Source organism: Leuciscus leuciscus, assembly GCF_965113295.1.
Source record: "Leuciscus leuciscus genome assembly, chromosome: 8".
In the NCBI taxonomy this organism is placed as follows: domain Eukaryota; kingdom Metazoa; phylum Chordata; class Actinopteri; order Cypriniformes; family Leuciscidae; genus Leuciscus; species Leuciscus leuciscus.
In genome coordinates this window covers 786404-795244 of record NC_138732.1, presented here as the reverse complement: position 1 = coordinate 795244, position 8841 = coordinate 786404, and positions in this window count along the sequence as shown.

Genomic DNA, 8841 nt, shown 5'->3' with positions numbered 1-8841 from the left:
GACAAAATGGTAGCGGTCAGATAGGTATGATTTGAACCAGCTTAGTGCTTGTCCTTGAACACCAGTATAATTTTGTAGTCGATCTAAGAGTAATGTATGATCTATAGTATCGAACGCAGCACTAAGATCAAGTAAAACTAGTATTGAGATACAGCCTTGGTCAGAAGCTAAAAGTAAATCATTTGTGATTTTAACGAGCGCAGTTTCAGTGCTATGATGCGGTCTGAATCCAGACTGAAACTTTTCATAGATATCATTTTGTTGCAAGAAAGAGCCCAGTTGAGCGGACCCCACTTTTTCTAATATTTTAGACATAAATGGAAGATTTGAAATGGGTCTATAATTTGCTAGATTATTATGATCTAATTGTGGTTTCTTAAAGAGAGGTTTTATAACTGCCAGTTTAAATGTTCTTGGAACATGACCTAAAGATAAAGACGAGTTAATAATATTGAGGAGAGGCTCTTCCACTACAGGTAACACTTCTTTCAGTAGTTTATAGTTGGTATAGGATCTAATAAACATGTTGTTGTTTTAGATGAAGTGATAAGTTTATTTAACTCTTTTTGTTCTATAGTTGTAAAGCACTATAATTGTTCTTGCGGGGTGATAATTGAAGCTGAATTATAAGGCGCGATTGAAGATTGAACGTTTACAATTGTGGTTCTGATGCTTTCTATTTTCTCAGTGAAGAAGTTCATGAAATCATTACTACTGAACTGTAACGGGATATTTTGTTCGGGTGACGTCTGTTTATTTGTTAGTCTAGCCACGGTGTTAAATAAAAACCTTGGATTGTTTTGGTTGTTTTCTATTAGTTTGCGGAGGTGCTCAGCCCTGGCCGCTTTTAGGGCCTTTTTATAACGTGACATACTGTCTTTCCACGCGATTCTAAAGACCTCTAAATTAGTTTGTTTCCATTTACGCTCTAAAATACGGGTTTCTCTCTTTAGAACATGCGTAGTATTGTTGTACCATGGTGCTTTATTTTTCTCTCTGACCTTTTTTAATTTAATGGGTGCAACAACATCCAATGTTCTAGAGAGAATGGTGCTCATAGTGCTAGTTAGTTCTTCTAGTTCATCTGTTTGTTTGGGTTCAGGCAGCAGCTGAGACAGATTAGATAAGCAATTTGAGAAATTATCTATGGTGGATGGGAGGATTGTTCTGCCTGGTTGATAACGCGACGCCGCATGACATATTACAGCAGTACGTAATATGCAAGTTACCATGTAGTGATCAGTGACATCATCACTTTGTGGAATGATATCTATATCGGTTGGATCGGTTCCATGGGATATAATTAAATCGAGTGTATGATTAAGACGATGTGTTGGTCCGGTGACGTTTTGCTTGACCCCAAATGAATTTAATAAATCTGTAAACGCAGCCCCTAACGCATCATTTGGATTATCTACGTGTATGTTAAAATCTCCAACAATTAATGCTTTATCGACATTGACTAATAAGTCTGAGAGAAAATCTGCAAACTCTTTTAGGAAATCAGCGTAAGGCCCTGGCGGTCTATATACGGGAGCCAAGACTAGAGATAATAGGGATGTTTTTCTAACATCTAAGAGCGTAACATTTAGTACAAGTACTTCAAATGAAATAAACGTATAACCCGTTTTCTGAGTAACATTTAGAATATCTCTATAAATGGTTGCAACACCTCCGCCACGACCAATCAGACGGGGCTCATGCTTATAACAGTATCCAGGAGGACTAGACTCATTAATACAGAAATAATCATTTGGTTTAAGCCAGGTTTCAGTAAGGCAAAGTACATCGAAGCTATTATCTGTGACTATTTCATTTACAATAACTGCCTTAGGTGTGAGTGATCTAATGTTTAGAAGACCTAGCTTTAGAAATAGTTTTTGTTTACTAATAGCAACATTTTCTGTTTTAATAACAATTATATTTTTCCTAGATCCTGCAGTAGATTTATTATTTGATCTCACTAAACGAGGAATAGACACGGTTTCTATGCAATGTTCTACACTACTATTTATATCAGTTAAATTGGTGCAGCAGAGACTATGATTTGGACTTTTGGTTACTAGTCAAAGGGTAAATGATAACATTTTGGAGATGTTATCTGACAGAAGATCCGCTCCGAATCTGCTTGGGTGTAAGCCATCAGCACGGAAAAGCCTAGGACGCTCCCAAAACAGATTCCAATTATTTACAAAGAGCAGTTTCTGCTCATTGCACCATGACATTAACCATTCATTTAGCGCAAATAATCTGCTGAACTTTTCATGCCCTAATCAGTAAGTGGGAAGCGGTCCTCACACAATGATCGTTGTTTCAGGCGATGTGCTGCGTACCGTATCGATTAGATTCCTGAAATCTTTCTTCAGAATCTCCGTCTGGCGCAGCCTGATGTCGTTCACTCCCGCGTGCAGGACCACAGTTCCGACGCGCTCGTCACCGTTCAGGATCTCGGGAACGCGAGCAGCGATTTCAGAAACACGAGCACCAGGAAAGCAGTGACTGTGCACCTTACTTTTACCTAACGTAGCGTGTACATGCCGAACGATGGAATCGCCGATGATCACAGCATCGCGTTCTGTTTCGCGTAGAGGGGAGAAGCGGTTTTGTGTGGATAACTCGAAAACCGGGAGGGTCGGAGAAAGTCTTGGTCTAAACCTGACTCGCGTCTTCCGCTGCGGAACCACCCAGGCTTCGTGGTGGCATGTTGGAGCCGGAGTGAACGAGACCATGGCTGATTGCGACCGATGCTGAGGAACGCACGGAGTAGACGCGGTCGGAGTCAGCGGGTTAGTAACGTTAAACACTGATTTGTGTGCATCGGTGCGTGATGTTTCAAGAGCCAAACACCGGTCTCTCAGCTCGGCCTGTCTCAATAAAAGGTCGTGGATCTGTTTCTCAACAGCTTCCAGCTCAGACTGCAGTGCGTGCAGCTCAAATGTGTCCTCACCTGCACCAAAAGGTAGACTACTTACAGCTGATATATTCGCCATTTTAACAGATGGACAGTGAGTTAGCAACGAAGCTACCAGTGATGCTATCAATATTAATACTAATTTATGACTGAAGTCTTGGATATAATCCGTTTTTTTTTTTTTTTGTGGTAGGGGTGTAGAGTAGACGCACGATAGGCGAAAAAAAAATGTTTGTTTGTAAGTGAGTGTGGAGAAGACGCGTTCAGCCGTGATCCATGGACGTAACCTTTAAGAGTATGCAGCGTTGGATCACTAATAGGCTTGAGACGCGTCTGCTCAACAGTCCGCGTTGTAACTATGAGGTTTGAGCAGTAGTGCTTCTCAGTGAGGAAAAGTAGAAAATGTTCGTTGTAAACGAGTTTAAAGAGAAAAATCAAGAATTATAAATCAAATCGATAGAGCTCCAAAAACAACAACGCGTTCAGACGCGACGCATGATAATAACAGGACAAGACATTACTCACCGTGTTTGTTGAGTGTTTCTTACTCACCTGAGCTTTTATGAACTCAAAGGCGCGAGCGCGCGAGAGAAAATAAATAAATAAAAATAGCTGAGCGCACGTTAACAGGCTAGCGAATTACTAGCGTGTTGTGCTAGTAGTAACGGAAGCTAGCGATGTCAGGTTAATCTGAGATGTTGGGTAGGCTGTATTTAGTAGTAGTATAAACAACTAGAAATTGTAGTAAATGATGGTTCAAAACAAGGAAATACGAGGCTAAGACGGAGCTTACAGCACCGAAGCAAACACACTCACAGCAGGCAGCGAGGCAGACAGGAGCAATTTGTGTTAAAATTTTGTCTGCAGAAAAGTGCATCTGTCCAAGCGCATCTGTCCATCATAAAAGCGCATCCGTCCATCATAAAAGTGCATCTGTCCATCATAAAATAGATTAGAATAGAATAGAAAAACTTTATTGATCCCCAAGGGGAATTTGGGGTGTTGCAGCAGCAAAATTGACACAGAATACAGACCAGACATATTACATAAACTGACATAATGTAATGTACAAATTTTCCTTTAAAAAATTAAATAAATACAATGTATTTACAAATAAAAGATGTATACACAAGTGCAACAGTGCGCAAGGATGTGCAGTTTAGTATCACATGCAAATATTAAAAGTGTTGAGTGTAATGTTAACAATAAAGTGATGTCCTTTATCATTCAAGTGTCATTCAGTCTCCTCAATCTCCTATCCCTTCCCAGAGAAGAGTTGTTGTGTATTGTTATGGCAGTGGGTAGGAATGACTTCCTGTAACGGTCCTTGCTAAAGTGGAGTTGTAGGAGTCTCCATCTGAATACACTCTGCTGCCCGACCAGCATGTTGTGCAGCGGATGTGAAGTGTTGTCCATGATGTTAAATAGTTTGTGTAACATTCTTCTCTCCACAACCAACTCCAGGGGTTCCAGAGCAGACCCCAGCACAGAGCCAGCCTTCTTTATTAGCTTGTTCAATCTCTTAATGTCACTGGCTCTGATGCTGCTGCCCCAGTAGATGGCTGCAAAGAAAATTGTGCTTTCGACAACAGACTGATAGAACATATACATCATCCTGCTGCATACATTATAAGACCTAAGCTTCCTCAAGAAGTAGAGTCTACTCTGGCCCTTCTTGAAGATGGCCTCAGTGTTGTACTTCCAATCTAGTCTGTTGTCAAGGTACACACCCAGGTATTTAAAATTCTCAACCACCTCCACCTCCTCTCCCAGAAGGTGAATGGTGTTTAGTGTTGTTGTCCTGGTCCTCCTAAAGTCCACCACCAACTCCTTCGTCTTTGTCACGTTTAGGAGGAGGTGGTTTTTCCCACACCACAACACAAAGTGGTCAACCAGATCCCTGTACTCTGTCTCATCTCCACCGTTAATACACCCAACAACTGCAGAGTCATCCGAGTATTTTTGGAGATGACAAGACTCTGAGTTGTGCTGGAAGTCTGAAGTGTACAACGTGAAGAGAAATGGTGAGAGAACAGTCCCCTGTGGTGCTCCTGTGCTGCTGACCACCTGTTCAGACACACCACCCCTCAGTCGCACAAACTGTGGTCTGTCTGTCAGGTAGTCCGTAATCCAGGAAATTGTGGAGGTATCCGCCTGCATCTTCTGAAGCTTCTCCCGCAGCAGTAAAGGCTGGATCGTGTTAAAAGCACTGGAGAAATCAAAGAACATGATCCTCACAATGCTGCCAGCCTTATCCAGGTGTGAGTGAGCTCGCTGAAGCAGGTAGATTATAGAATCCTCCACACCAACCCCAGGGCGGTAGGCAAACTGCAGTGGATCAATGGAGGTGGTCACCTGTGGTCTCAGATGGGCCAGAACCAGTCCCTCCAGAACCTTCATGATGTGAGATGTTAAGGCAACCGGTCTGTAGACATTGAGGGCAGATGGAGAAGACGTTTTTGGTACCAGGACAAGGCAGGATGTTTTCCACAGAAGTGGGACCTTCTCCAGTCTCAGACTGAGGTTGAAGAGGTGTTGTAAAATCCCACATAGCTGGTTTGCGCAGACCTTCAGGACTATGGGGCTGATACCATCCGGACCTAGAGCCTTGTTCTGGTGCAGTTTCTCCAGCTGCCTTCTAACCTGACAGCTTGAGACAGACAGGGGGGCGGGGGGAGGTAGAGGGGGGCACGGTGCTTTCTGCTGGGAAGAAAGATGTTGATGTTGAGGGGTGGGGGGTGGCATCATGTGTGTCACCAGTCCTAATCACTGAGGAGGTTTGAGAGGGGAGCAGCTGAGGGATCAGGGAGGATTTGGGGCCCGTATGACAGGGGGCAGGGGAGGGTGCAGGGAGGGTGCAGCTGAGCTGAACCTATTGAAAAACACATTCAGCTCATTAGCCCTGTCCAGGCTTCCCTTAGCCTGATTTCTGTTCACCTTGAACCCTGTGATGGTCTTCATTCCTGACCACACGTCCCTTGCGTTGTTTTGCTGGAGCTTATTCTCCAGCTTCTTCCTGTACAGCTCCCCTTCAGCCTCACTTTCAGCTCCCTCTGCACAGTCTTCAGTGATTCTCTGTCCCCCTCCCTGAAAGCTCTCTTCTTCCTGTTCAGCAGCTACTTCAGGTCGCTGGTTATCCATGGTTTGTTATTGGGAAAGCATCGTACTCTCCTAGTGGGTATAACAGTGTCTACACAGAAACTAATGTACCCCGTGATGCAGTATGTCATGGAGTTTATGTCATCTCCATGGGAATCACAGAGTACATCCCAGTCTGTGGATTCAAAGCACCCCTGCAGAGCCTCATCCATTTCCCGTGTCCATCTCCTCACAATCCTAGTAGTAACTGGTAGCCTCTGAACAATAGGTGTGTATGTGGAGATAAGAAGTACCAAATTGTGATCTGATCTGCCGAGAGGGGGAAGGGCTGTGGAGCTGTATGAATCCTTGACATTTGCATAAAGTAAATCCAAAGTTTTATTGTCTCTGGTGGGGCAGTTAACATACTGCTGAAATGTTGGGAGAGTAGCAGAAAGAGACGTGTGATTAAAATCTCCAGAAATTGCAATAAAAGCATTCAGGTGTTTTGTTTGTAGTCCGGCAGTAACTGAATGAATGACGTCACACACTGCGTCGGCATCAGCTGATGGTGGGATGTAAACAGCCACAATAATTGCGCAAGTGAACTCCCTCGGCAGATAGTATGGATGCAGACTCACAGCTAACAGTTCGATATCTGGGCTACAGAAACGCTCCTTCACAGTAATATGTCCGGGATTACACCATATATTGTTTACAAGCACTGCAATCCCCCCTCCTTTCTTTTTACCGCTCAGACAGCGATCTCTGTCAGCCCGTACCGTCTGGAAGCCGGGGACAGTGGCGATGGAATAGGGAATATGTTCCGGCATCCATGTCTCTGTGAAACACATAACACTGCACTCACGATACTCCCGCTGTGTCCTCATCAGCGTGCTCAGCTCGTCCATTTTATTTGCCAGAGACCTCACATTCCCCATTACAACAGAGGGGAGAAAAGGTTTGTATTTTCTCCTCCTTGTTCTCCGTAAGGCGCCGGCCCTGCATCCCCTTTGTCTCCTTTTCAGTTCGACGGGGATCCGGGGTCTCGCTTCGGGCTGTAGTAGTGTGGGCCTGGAGAGCGTAATCAGCTGATCGCGAAGGTAAACAATAGGCTTACCTCCAAGCCCGTTGGCAAAGTGACCCAGCACAAGTGCCATGCAGGAAAAAACAGAGAAAAAGGTAACTCCACAAAATATCCATTCCACTATGATGAGTTACCTATATAGTTTTTTACAAACAAAAACACGACAAAGCACTAGAAAAAACATAAAAAACACACACACGTAGCGGGAGCTGTGGCAACAGGCAGCCACTCGAGCGTTGCCGGAAGGACTATAGCCTATAAAAAGTTACTATAAAAGTGAACTAATATAATTTTCTTAAGCAGCCTTGGCAGTATTGCCGCATCCTGGCAACATTCCCTTAAAGAATGATCGATACTGGATCTTCTCCATCAGCACAACGGACGACCAGTATTATAGTGATGTGCTGAGTGGCTGTCCTCCTGCATACAATTCAGAAGACAACTTAAAGCTGCAAGCTTGTTTAAGCGTTGTTTAAATAGCAAATGCATTGCGTCCATTTGTGCGCCCATGAGCTGCTGGTGGATTCGGCAGAAAGTGGCTTTAGACCATGTGCTCAGATCGTTAAAATAGGGCCCATTATGTTTTTAGCAAGCATGTAAACACTTAGATCATATAAGAGATTCAGTCAAGAATCATTTTGTACAGACGTAAATAATGTATGCTGGATTGATGTTTATAAGGAAGTTCATCCTGATAATGCAGTGTCAGCATTTGAAAGATTATTTCACCCTTTCGTGGACAAACATGCACTGAGCTGAGTTAATGAGCTGAAAAACATGTTTGAGAGAGATGTGGCAAAGGGTACAGCAAACACAACTGGGAAAAGGAGGATTGGGACGGCTATTGCAAATGAATAAATCAAGTAACTAAAATTAATAGGAAAAAGAAAAGAATGTTTTACAAAATTAAAATACGTGACTGTAAATATGATTGTAAAAAGAAATGTGTTGTACAGTTAATGAAATGATGGATAGGAAATCAAGTCAAATTCCTTCTTTTATTGTTACAGGTGACTCATTTTTAACTTTTAAAACCATATGAAATTGTAAATTATTTTAATGATTTTTCATAAATAAAGTTGATAAATTAAGAGAAGAAATGTTGTCTGCCACATTTTTAATATCAGTATTTAAAAAGGGATTTTTCCTTTAGCTTGGAAATATGCAAAGGTTATTCATCAACAGAAAAATGCAGCTCTGGGTTTTAATGGTCATAATAGACGACCAATAAGTTTGTTACCAGATCTTAGCAAAGTATTGAAAATGACAGTTTGTGAGCAAACTAAGTTAAATTTGTCTGTAAAGAGTGTTCCTATTGAACAGGTAGAGGAAGTAAGACTTCTTGAAGTTATATTAGACTAAAGTGTGCATAAGCTAAAGCTATAAGCTAAAGTGATCAAAACATATGGTAACATGTGGGAAGAGGTCTGTCAGTTATTAGGAGATGTGTAAACTTTTTACCACAACTTGTTTTGACAGTTATAGTGCCACATCTTGCCTGATCTCCATTTTATTAGGTGTCCTCAGAGTGTGCCCATACATATGTGCGGCAAATATGTTGTAAATATCTTATTTCGTTTTGAAGTTTAGACACTTATATTTATGAGAGCATAAAAATTATCCATGGCCGACTTTGATCCAATTTTTTTTGTAACTGTCTCGAAGATAATCGCAAGTTTTTTAAGCGCTAAATGACACCGTTACACAAACCATAAGGCGAAAACTGGCATGTTTGGTATCGTTGGACTCGGCAAGGATTCAGGAG